We start from the raw sequence: 9,797 nt of genomic DNA, 5'->3' as shown, positions 1-9,797 counted from the left end.
ACTGAAGCTAATAAGATACACTCAGGTTATGATGTTCTAAAAACATCAGTGAGGTAATTATTAACGTATAAATTGATACTAGAACTGAAACTGGACTGATTTTAACTAAGCATAATACTAACTGAATGACAAGGCTTGTGGTTTATCTAAAACAATTTTGAAAATACAAAGACTAAGTAAACAACTAAGTTTTCGGGTATTCATAACCCACAGGACTCGATAGCAATTACAATAGGGACACATGAAACTTTGAAACCATAATAAGAACGCATTATTCAAAAACCCAACACTTAGGCATTTCATCAAACACATGGGGACCATAAACTTGTGCATCAGAATAAACAGGCATGCAAAAATATCATGGTTACACTAATCAATTTAAAATTTAAGGATTTGGTATAAATATTGTAACATTCAAAATATGTATTGGCTCATTCCACTTGAAAAAACACATATACTCTTAACTTGAAATCAAACACCTGGGATCATGTGTGTAATACCCCGTATGTTTCCAAGCTAGGAAATGAATCAGTTCTCCTCCATATGAAACCTCATATCCTGTGATTCATACTTGATTACATGATTTTCAAGGAGTATCCTAGAGATAAGATAGCTTATTATGTATTAAGTATGCTCATGTGAGTCACTCAGAGTAAGGCAAACTAATAGCTTTTGGATCCATCAAGTTTTAGTGTGTGATTCCATAAGAGTAATCTTTGAATAAGTATAACTTGATTTATATGTGACATTTTGGCATAATTAGACCCACCAAATTGTAGATAATAGAATTAGCTTTCTAACGATTCAAATTTTATAAAAATCAAACACCCAAGCAAGAAGTTATGGCCCTGTAAAGTAGGAGTGCGACGCATAAACAATTGCACATGGCTACTAGAACAAGTGTGCGACAGGTTCTGCGGTGCACACCCTCAAGTATGCGATAGCATGTACGACGCAAACCTTATCTTATATGATAGGATGTGCGGATCACACCTTAGCATGTGCGATGAGGTGTGCGACACACACTTATGATTTCAGCCACAAAAAACACTTAGTTTTTGAGTTATTTTGAGGATAATTAAGTCTTTTAACACTCCTTACACATCTAAATACTTAACCTCACGAAATTTATAGCTTCTAATCATATTAAAACCCTATTAACATTTTAAGTTCATTATCCAAGAGCACAAGAAGGAGAAAAACTACTAGGGTTGCATAATCAAGCTCGAAGGTCCAATCTTTCAACAATTTCATCGCCATTAAGGTATGCGTAGTGTTCATCCACGGATTCCTTTCATTCGTAAAGTTCAAGAATCAATCTTTGATAACAAAATCATGAATGTTTGTGGTGATATGGTTGTATTCATGTTGTTGTTTGTTTTTTGTGTTATAGAGTGGGGATTTGATGAACTTCCAGAAAGATTATGATCATATAGTTGGAACCCATGAATTTGGGTGGATTAAAGTGGTATAAGTTTGTGAATACACCTATGCCTTAAAGAGTGTATGTAAGGTGTTTTATAAAATACCTAAGAGACTAGAAATCATGCATTATAGCTAAATTGTGACTAAGTGAAGGATTCATGATAGGCCTCTATGATTCAATGCCATCCATGTTGATAATGTGTCTTGTGAAAACTGTTGGATTACTCATGAACTAGTCTTATGGAATTATGCTATGCTTACTTGCAAAACCCACTCATGTACAAGATATAGAATACTTGTGTACTTCATGAAATTCCCCAAGTTATGATATTATGGATTGCGGTTGTAATATGTAATGAGCATGATATTGAAAGCTATGCAAGTATATATATATATATTGTATAAAATTCCCTTCCATGAAATAGATTGTTGAGAACCATGCTTAGTATGAAATCCCTTATTTATGATATTATGGATTATGGACTCTACTCTTATGACCAAGTCAGTCATGTGTGTCGGTATCCTTCCATCGAGTCCTGGGGGTACTTGTACCCAAAAAATATAGTTATGTGCCTAGAACCATGTCATGTTTTCATGATACTCTCAGTCAAGCCATGATCTATTGAAATCAATCAGTCATGTGACTCAGGAAAACTCAGTAATCTCAGTAGTTCAGTATTCTCAGTAATCTCAGTGCTCGGTAACCTCAGTAATCACAATAAATCTCAGTAACTTTAGTACTCTTAATCAGTCCTTAGAAATCATTATATTTCGTCCGTCATCAGAATCCAGTAAACTCAGTTTTAGCTCCACTAAATAATACCACTAGTATTAGTTCAGTTAATCAGTATCAGTTCAGTTAAGTTATTTAGTTCAGCCCAGTTATTCAGTTTAGTGTCTTTTAGATGGGAGTAGGATTCAGCACCGAGCGAACCTAGGGATGGGAGCTCACGCGCTAGAATAGAATTGAGATCCCTAGAAGCAATCCCTAAGTTCCAGAACTATGTTTCCAGCGTAGGTACGATATGTCACCCATTAGATAGGACTGACATACTCAGGGGTCACCCGTTAGCACATTTATATATATAGGACTGATCCCAAGAGTCACCCGCTAGATTAGGACTGACTCCACAGCAGATGTCTTTACTGGTAGCGCAGTACTGAGACCCTTTCAGTCAGGCCAGAGATTGGACCCCAGTCAGCTTAGCTTGGGGTATATCGGTTAGATAAACATATTCCATAGTTTTAGTTACAGAATCAGGGCTTTCGGACATAGTCAACTTAGCTTAGTAGTACAGATTCAGCACTATTAGATACAATCAATGCTTATCAATGTAAATAGATTTCAAGATCACCCATTAGCTAGGACTGATCTCAACTATGATTAATAAGTATCAGAATTATTAGATTTAAAGATCACCCCCTATATAGGACTAATCTCAGACTAAGTCAAATCATCCTTATTATCAGTATACTTATGATCACCCGCTAGATAGGACTGATCTCAGATTTAGTTACTCCAAGTAGAACAAAACTCAGATAGTTCCATCAAAACTTAGACTGTCAGATACAGTTTCTCAGTATCGGTTATATCGATTAGTCCGATCATTACAGTTATATCGTCTATATCAGTTGTCATAGCTCACGTTACCAGTATTTAATTTTAGGACTATTAGACACAGTCATTCAAACCAGTTCTTCATAATTTAAACTATCAGAAATAGTCAATAATCTATTCAGTACCTTAGTAACAGTAAAGTCATGTCGTCAACATTCAGACTCAGTAGATAGCATTATCACGAGTTCAGTTATAGTTGTTTATGCATGTATGTATTCTCACATTCATATTAGTTAGCATTGTTCATGCATATAACCCTTTGCATTTATCCTACCTCACTCGTATACTCAGTACATTCAGACGTACTTACATATTTATGCTATGCTGCTTTCTTTTATGTTACACCATAGGTTCAGAGGCACGAGCTCCAGATCAGCAGTAGCATTCAAGTGTTCAGAGTTTGCAGTGAGTCCTTCTCATTTAAGGATGATATAATTATTGCTACATTCACTATTCAGTTGCTAGATGGAGTTATTTGGAGACATGTTCCTTCAACTCCTTATTCAATTCAGCTAGAGGCTTTCAAACTAGATCTCATATTAGATATTTAGATCTTATTATTTTCAGTATTTATGACTTATTTTGGTATTGTTATACCTTTTCAGACATTTTGTTATCAGATGTTTATTCAGTTCGAACCTTATGGTCTTTCATGTTTATGTTTCTGTATTTTATATATATTATGCAGTATATAGGTACAGATATTAGTCATGGGTTAGCTTGTGGTCCTTCAGGGTCTTGAGCACCTATAGTATTTCAGTTCAAAAAATCGGGGTGTTACAAACTTGGTATCAGAGCCTAAGGTTCAATAGAGTCCTAGGAAGTCTGAAAGTCGCATCTAGTAGAGTCTTGTATATGCGTGTGTTGTGCACCACACTTATGTGCAGGAGGATATGAGATGTTTTAGGAATAATTTCCCTTCTTTCAATATTTATGTCGTGCCAGCAAGTCAGTTTAGCAATCGAGCAGTTAGATTTGTATAGCTTGTTTTCTCATTCTTGCATCTATTCATACTATCCAAAATCTCAGAGAATGTAACTATTTTAAGGTAGAACCTCCTAGTAGTTGCAAGTTCAGTTCATCTCATGTATCATTCATTAGTTTCTGACTCCCAAAGTTTAGTTATAATGTAGTTCATAGATGCCCTGTGCATCACCCAGTATCTTCGTAAGGTAAGTATTTTTAGAGGGATATAGAGTCCCAGGAGGGATATACCCCACTTTCTCTTAATGCTCTTATGCCTTAGATCCTTCAATTTCTCCTTGCATAACGAATTCAGTCTAGAATAGAGGGTACTCATAAGTTGATCTTCAAGTTAGACCTCAGCTGTAAGTCAAGTATTCAGAGGTTCAGTTCAGTTCATGATGTTCCGTCCATATGTCACATAGCAGAATCAGTCATGTTCTCATGTTTCAATTCAATCTTAGTGCCTTTACCATTGCTTGTTCAGTCGCATATTCGTGAGTCAGTTCAGTCATGTATTCACGCATCAGATATGTATTGTTAGCTTATCAGTACTTTCAGTCATACATTCACATATCATGTCAGTCATATAATCATGCATCAGATATGCATGGATTCAACTTATCAGTTAAGCATCAGATATGCATTCTCAGTTTGAGAAACTCAGTTTATCGGAACACTCAGTCCTACATTCATAAATCAGCTGCTTATGCATCAAATATGCACGTACAGTATGATATGCTCAGTTTTCAATCATGTCAGCCATGAAATCATGATCAGTCATTCATGCTATATATTCATGTAAGTTATCTTTTCTCTCATCTCAACCAGTATCATTCGAGAACAAATGTTTCCAAGGGGGAGATATTGTAATACCCCGTATATTTCCAAACTAGGAAATAAATCAGTTCTCCTACGTATGAAACCTCATATCCAGTGATTCATACTTGAGTACATGATTTACAATGAGTATCCTAGTAATAAGATAGCTTATGATGTGTTAAGCATGCTCATATGAGTCACTCAGAGTAAGGCAAGCTAATAGCTTTTGGATCCATCAAGTTTTAGTGTGTGATTCATCAAGAGTGACCTTTGAATGAGGATAACTTGATTTATATGTGACATTTTGGAAGAATTAGACCCACCAAATTGTAGATAATCAAATTAGCTTTCTAATGATTATAATTTTATAAAAATTTGACACCCGAGCAAAAAGTTATGGTCCTGCAAAGCAGGAGTAAGACGCATAAACAATCGCACATGGCTACTGGAACAAGTGTCCGACAGGTTGTGTGGTGCACACCCTCAAGTGTGCGATAGCATGTATGATGCACACCTTAGATTATTCGATAGGATGTGCGACGCAAACCTTAGCATGTGTGATGAGGTGTGCGACGCACACTTATGATTTCAGTCATGAAAAACACTTAGTTTTTGAGTTATTTTAAGGATAACTAAGTCTTTTAACACTCCTAACACGTCCCAATACTTAATCTTAAGTTCATTATCCAAGAGCACAAGAAGGAGAAAAACTACTAGGGTAGCATAATCAAGCTCGAAAGTCCAATCTTTCAACAATTTCATCGCCAATAAGGTATGCGTAGTGTTCATCCACGGATTTCTTTCGCTCGTGGAGTTCAAGAATTAATCTTTGATAACCAAATCATGAATGTTTTATGGTGATATAGTTGTATTCATGTTGTTGTTTGTGGTTTGTGTTATAGAGTAGGAATTTGATGAACTTCCAGGAAGATTGTGATCATATAGTTGGAACCCATGAATTTGGGTGTATTAAAGTGGTGTAAGTTTGTGAATACACCTATGCCCTAAAGAGTGCAGGTAAAGTGTTTTATATAATACCTAAGAGACTAGAAATCATGCATTATAGCTAAATTATGACTAAGTGAAGGATTCATGATAGGCCTCTATGATTCAATGCCATCTATGTAGATAATGTGTCTTGTGAACACTGTTGGATTACTCATGAACTAGTCTTATGGAATTATGCTATGCTTACTTGCAAAACCCACTCATGTACAAGATGTAGAATACCCATGTATTTTATAAAATTCCCCAAGTTATGATATTATGGATTGTAGTTGTAATATGTAATGAGCAAGTTATTGAAAGCTATGCAAGTATATACATGTTGTGTGAAATTCCCTTCCATGAAATAGATTGTTGAGAACCATGCTTAGTATGAAATCCCTTATTTATGATATTGTGGATTATGGACTCTACTCTTATGATCAAGTCAGTCATGTGTGTCAGTTTCCTTCCATCGAGTCTTGGGGGTTCTTGTACCCAAAAAATATAGTTGTGTGCCTAAAGTCATGTCATGTTTTCACGATGCTCTCAGTCAAGCCATGATCTATAGAAATTAGTCAGTCATGTGACTCAGGAAAACTTAGTAATCTCAGTAGTTTAGTATTCTCAGCAATCTCAGTGCTCAGTAACCTCAGTAATCACAGTAAATCTCAGTAACTTTAGTACTCTTAATCAATCCTCAGAACTCATTATATTCTGTCCGTCATCGAAATCCAGTAAACTCAGTTTTAGTTCCACTAAACAATACCACTAGTATTAATTCAGTTACTCAGTATCAGTTCAGTAAATCAATTCAGTTAAGTTATTTAGTTCAGCCCAGTTATTCAGTTCAGTGTCTTTCAAATGGGAGTAGGATTCAGCACCGAGCAAACCTAGGGATGGGGGCTCACCCACTAGAATAGGACTGGTATCCCTAGAAGTAATCCCTAAGTTCCAAAACTACGTTGCCAGTGTAGGTACGATATGTCACCCATTAGATAGGATTGACATACTCAGGAGTCACCAGTTAGCACATTTATACATATAGGACTGATCCCAGGAGTCACCCGCTAGATTAGGACTGACTCCACAGTAGATGTCTTTACTGGTGGCGCGGTACTGACACTCTTCCAGTCAGGGCAGAAATTGGACCCCAGTCAGCTTAGCTTGGGGCATGTCGGTTAGATGAACACATCCCACATTTTTAGTTACAGAATTAGGGGTTTCAGACACAGTCAACTCTATTTAGTAGTACAGATTCAGTACTGTTAGATACAGTCAATGCTTATCATTGTAAATAGACTTCAAGATCACCCATTAGCTAAGACTGATCTCAACTATGATTAATCAATATCAGAATCATTAGATTTAAAGATCACCCGCTAGATAGGACTGATCTCAGACTAAGTCAAATCATCCTTATTGTCAGTATACTCATGATCACCCGCTAGATAGGACTGATCTCAAATTTAGTTACTCCAAGTAGAACAAAACTCAGATAGTTCCATCAGAACTTAGACTGTCAGATACAGTTTCTCAGTATCGGTTATATCGATTAGTCCGATCATTACAGTTATATCGGCTATATCAGTTGTCATAGCTCACGTTACCAGTATTTAATTTTAGGACTATTAGACACAGTCATTCAAACCAGTTCTTCATAATTTAAACTATCAGAAATAGTCAATAATCTATTCAGTACCTCAGTAACAGTAAAGTCATGTCGTCAGCATTCAAACTCAGTAGTAAGCATCATCACGAGTTCAGTTATAGTTGTTTATGCATGTATGTATTCTCACTTTCATATTAGTTAACATTGTTCATGCATATAACCCTTTTCATTTAGCCTACCTCACTCGTATACTCTGTACATTCAGACGTACTGACATATTTATGCTATGGTGCTTTCTCTTATGTTACACCATATGTTTTGAGGCACGAGCTCTAAATCAGCAGTAGTATTCCAGTGTTCAGAGTTGCAGTGAGTTCTCTCATTTAAGGACAATATGATTATTGCTACATTCACTATTCAGTTGCTAGATGGATTTAATTAGAGATATGTTCCTTCAATTCCTTATTCATTTCAGTTAGAGGCTTTCAGACTAGATATCAGATTAGATATTTAGATCTCATTATTTTCAGTATCTATGACTTGTTTTGGTATTGTTATACCTTTTTCAGACGTTTTGTTATCAGACATTTATTCAGTTCGAACCTTATGGCCTTTCATGTTCATGTTTCCGCATTTTATGTATATTATGCAGTATACAGGTACAGATATCAGTCATGGGTTAGGTTGTGGTCTTTCGGAGTCATGAGCACCGTGCAGTATTTCGGTTTAGAAAATTGGGATATTACAATGAGTTAAAACACAGGAGTCGTTAAACTAAGAAAATCACATAAATTTTAATATTAGAAGCATGGGTTAAGGATTTAACATGTGAAAATCATTATTCGAACATATCAAGGCAATTTCAATGAAAAACATTTGTAAACATGATACATAATCAAAATTTATGAAATTTTATGGATATAATTCATATTAACATGTAAAGTTCATAACTTTGAACTTGAAACATGTAAAACTAATATCTTTAGATTCAAAAAGGGTTCTTGGGCTCCATGGGTGAAAGGGGACCCATGGATGAACTCCCACATGCCTTAATTAGATGAATTCTTGAAGAAATCATGAATTTAATATAGAAAGCTTGATTTTGAAATTGAAAACTTGACTTAGAAGCCTCGGGAATGTTCTTGAAAGCTTTTCTTAAAATTCTTGGATTAGGAAACTTAATTTATTAATTCTCTTGAAGAAAATGTGATGAAGTTCTTGGTGTTCTTTAGGGGGATAGGGTATTCTTGGAGAGAAAAAGATGAACAATAATGTATCTAACGCTTTTGGGGGATGAAATTAAGTGTTACAGACGAATTTAGGTGAGGGTAAATGACCAAAGTGACCCTAGACCCTTAAGAAACTGAAGGAGTGTGTGAAATGGCTCCACATCGCGTCGGATATCGCGTTGGGGACAGCAATGCATCACATCACTCAAAGCGTCGACCGACGCGCTGCACCCCAATTGCATCGGCTTACTACCTCACATGGAAAATGCCTTAACTTTTCACACGAGTATTGGATTAAGGTAAAATTGGTATAGTTGGAAAGCTGACTCAATTATCTATAATTTCGTAAGTCTTGAGCTGAAAAATTCTACTTACAAAGTTATACACATTGAAAGTAGACCCTTGTAGAATTGAATACCGAACATTGGCCGAATCAAAGGCTCTTAGCTCAACTTTGTTCTAAGTGATTCTTATGAACATTTTTCACCTCAAAGCACATCAAACACCAGGATAAAGATCATGAAACTTATATTCACATGGAAATCATTTGGATTATAGCTTTTACACATAGGAACGATGGTTCAAAGACTAGCCCAACAATGTGGGGTATTACATTATCTCCTCCTTGGAAATATTCGTACTCGAATGAGACTAGTTAGACTAAGGGTACTGAGGCAACTGAGATTACATTCTGAACATGAATGACTAAAAACATGATTGCATAACTAATTCTGAAACATGATACATGAACTGAATATCATGAACTGAACTGATTTCTTTAATACATGCAATGACATGAGAATGATTATAAGGTTGAGATAGAAACGAGAGAGTCAAAAGATGAGTAACCATTACTTCAAGTTGGATCTTATTTTGTGAAGAAAAAATGAAAGGTTTAAGACATAAATACTCTGCGTATTACAATATATTTCCCCCTTGGGATACTTCGTCCCCCGAATGATACTGACTTAGCTGAAATACTAAGGAAAGGTTGAGATGATGCACGGAACACTTATGAACTGAATTATGACTGAATATCTGGAATCTGAGAGTGATGCCTGGTGCATGAATTGAACTGAATTTACGACTTGCATGGTCATGAATGAATTAGCTCATGAATAGGAAAAATGAAAATCATAGGAAC

This window comes from Capsicum annuum, chromosome 3 (assembly GCF_002878395.1).
Source record: "Capsicum annuum cultivar UCD-10X-F1 chromosome 3, UCD10Xv1.1, whole genome shotgun sequence".
NCBI classification, from domain to species: Eukaryota; Viridiplantae; Streptophyta; class Magnoliopsida; order Solanales; family Solanaceae; genus Capsicum; species Capsicum annuum.
The sequence above is the reverse complement of the archived record's forward strand: the minus strand, read 5'-3'. Positions refer to the sequence as shown.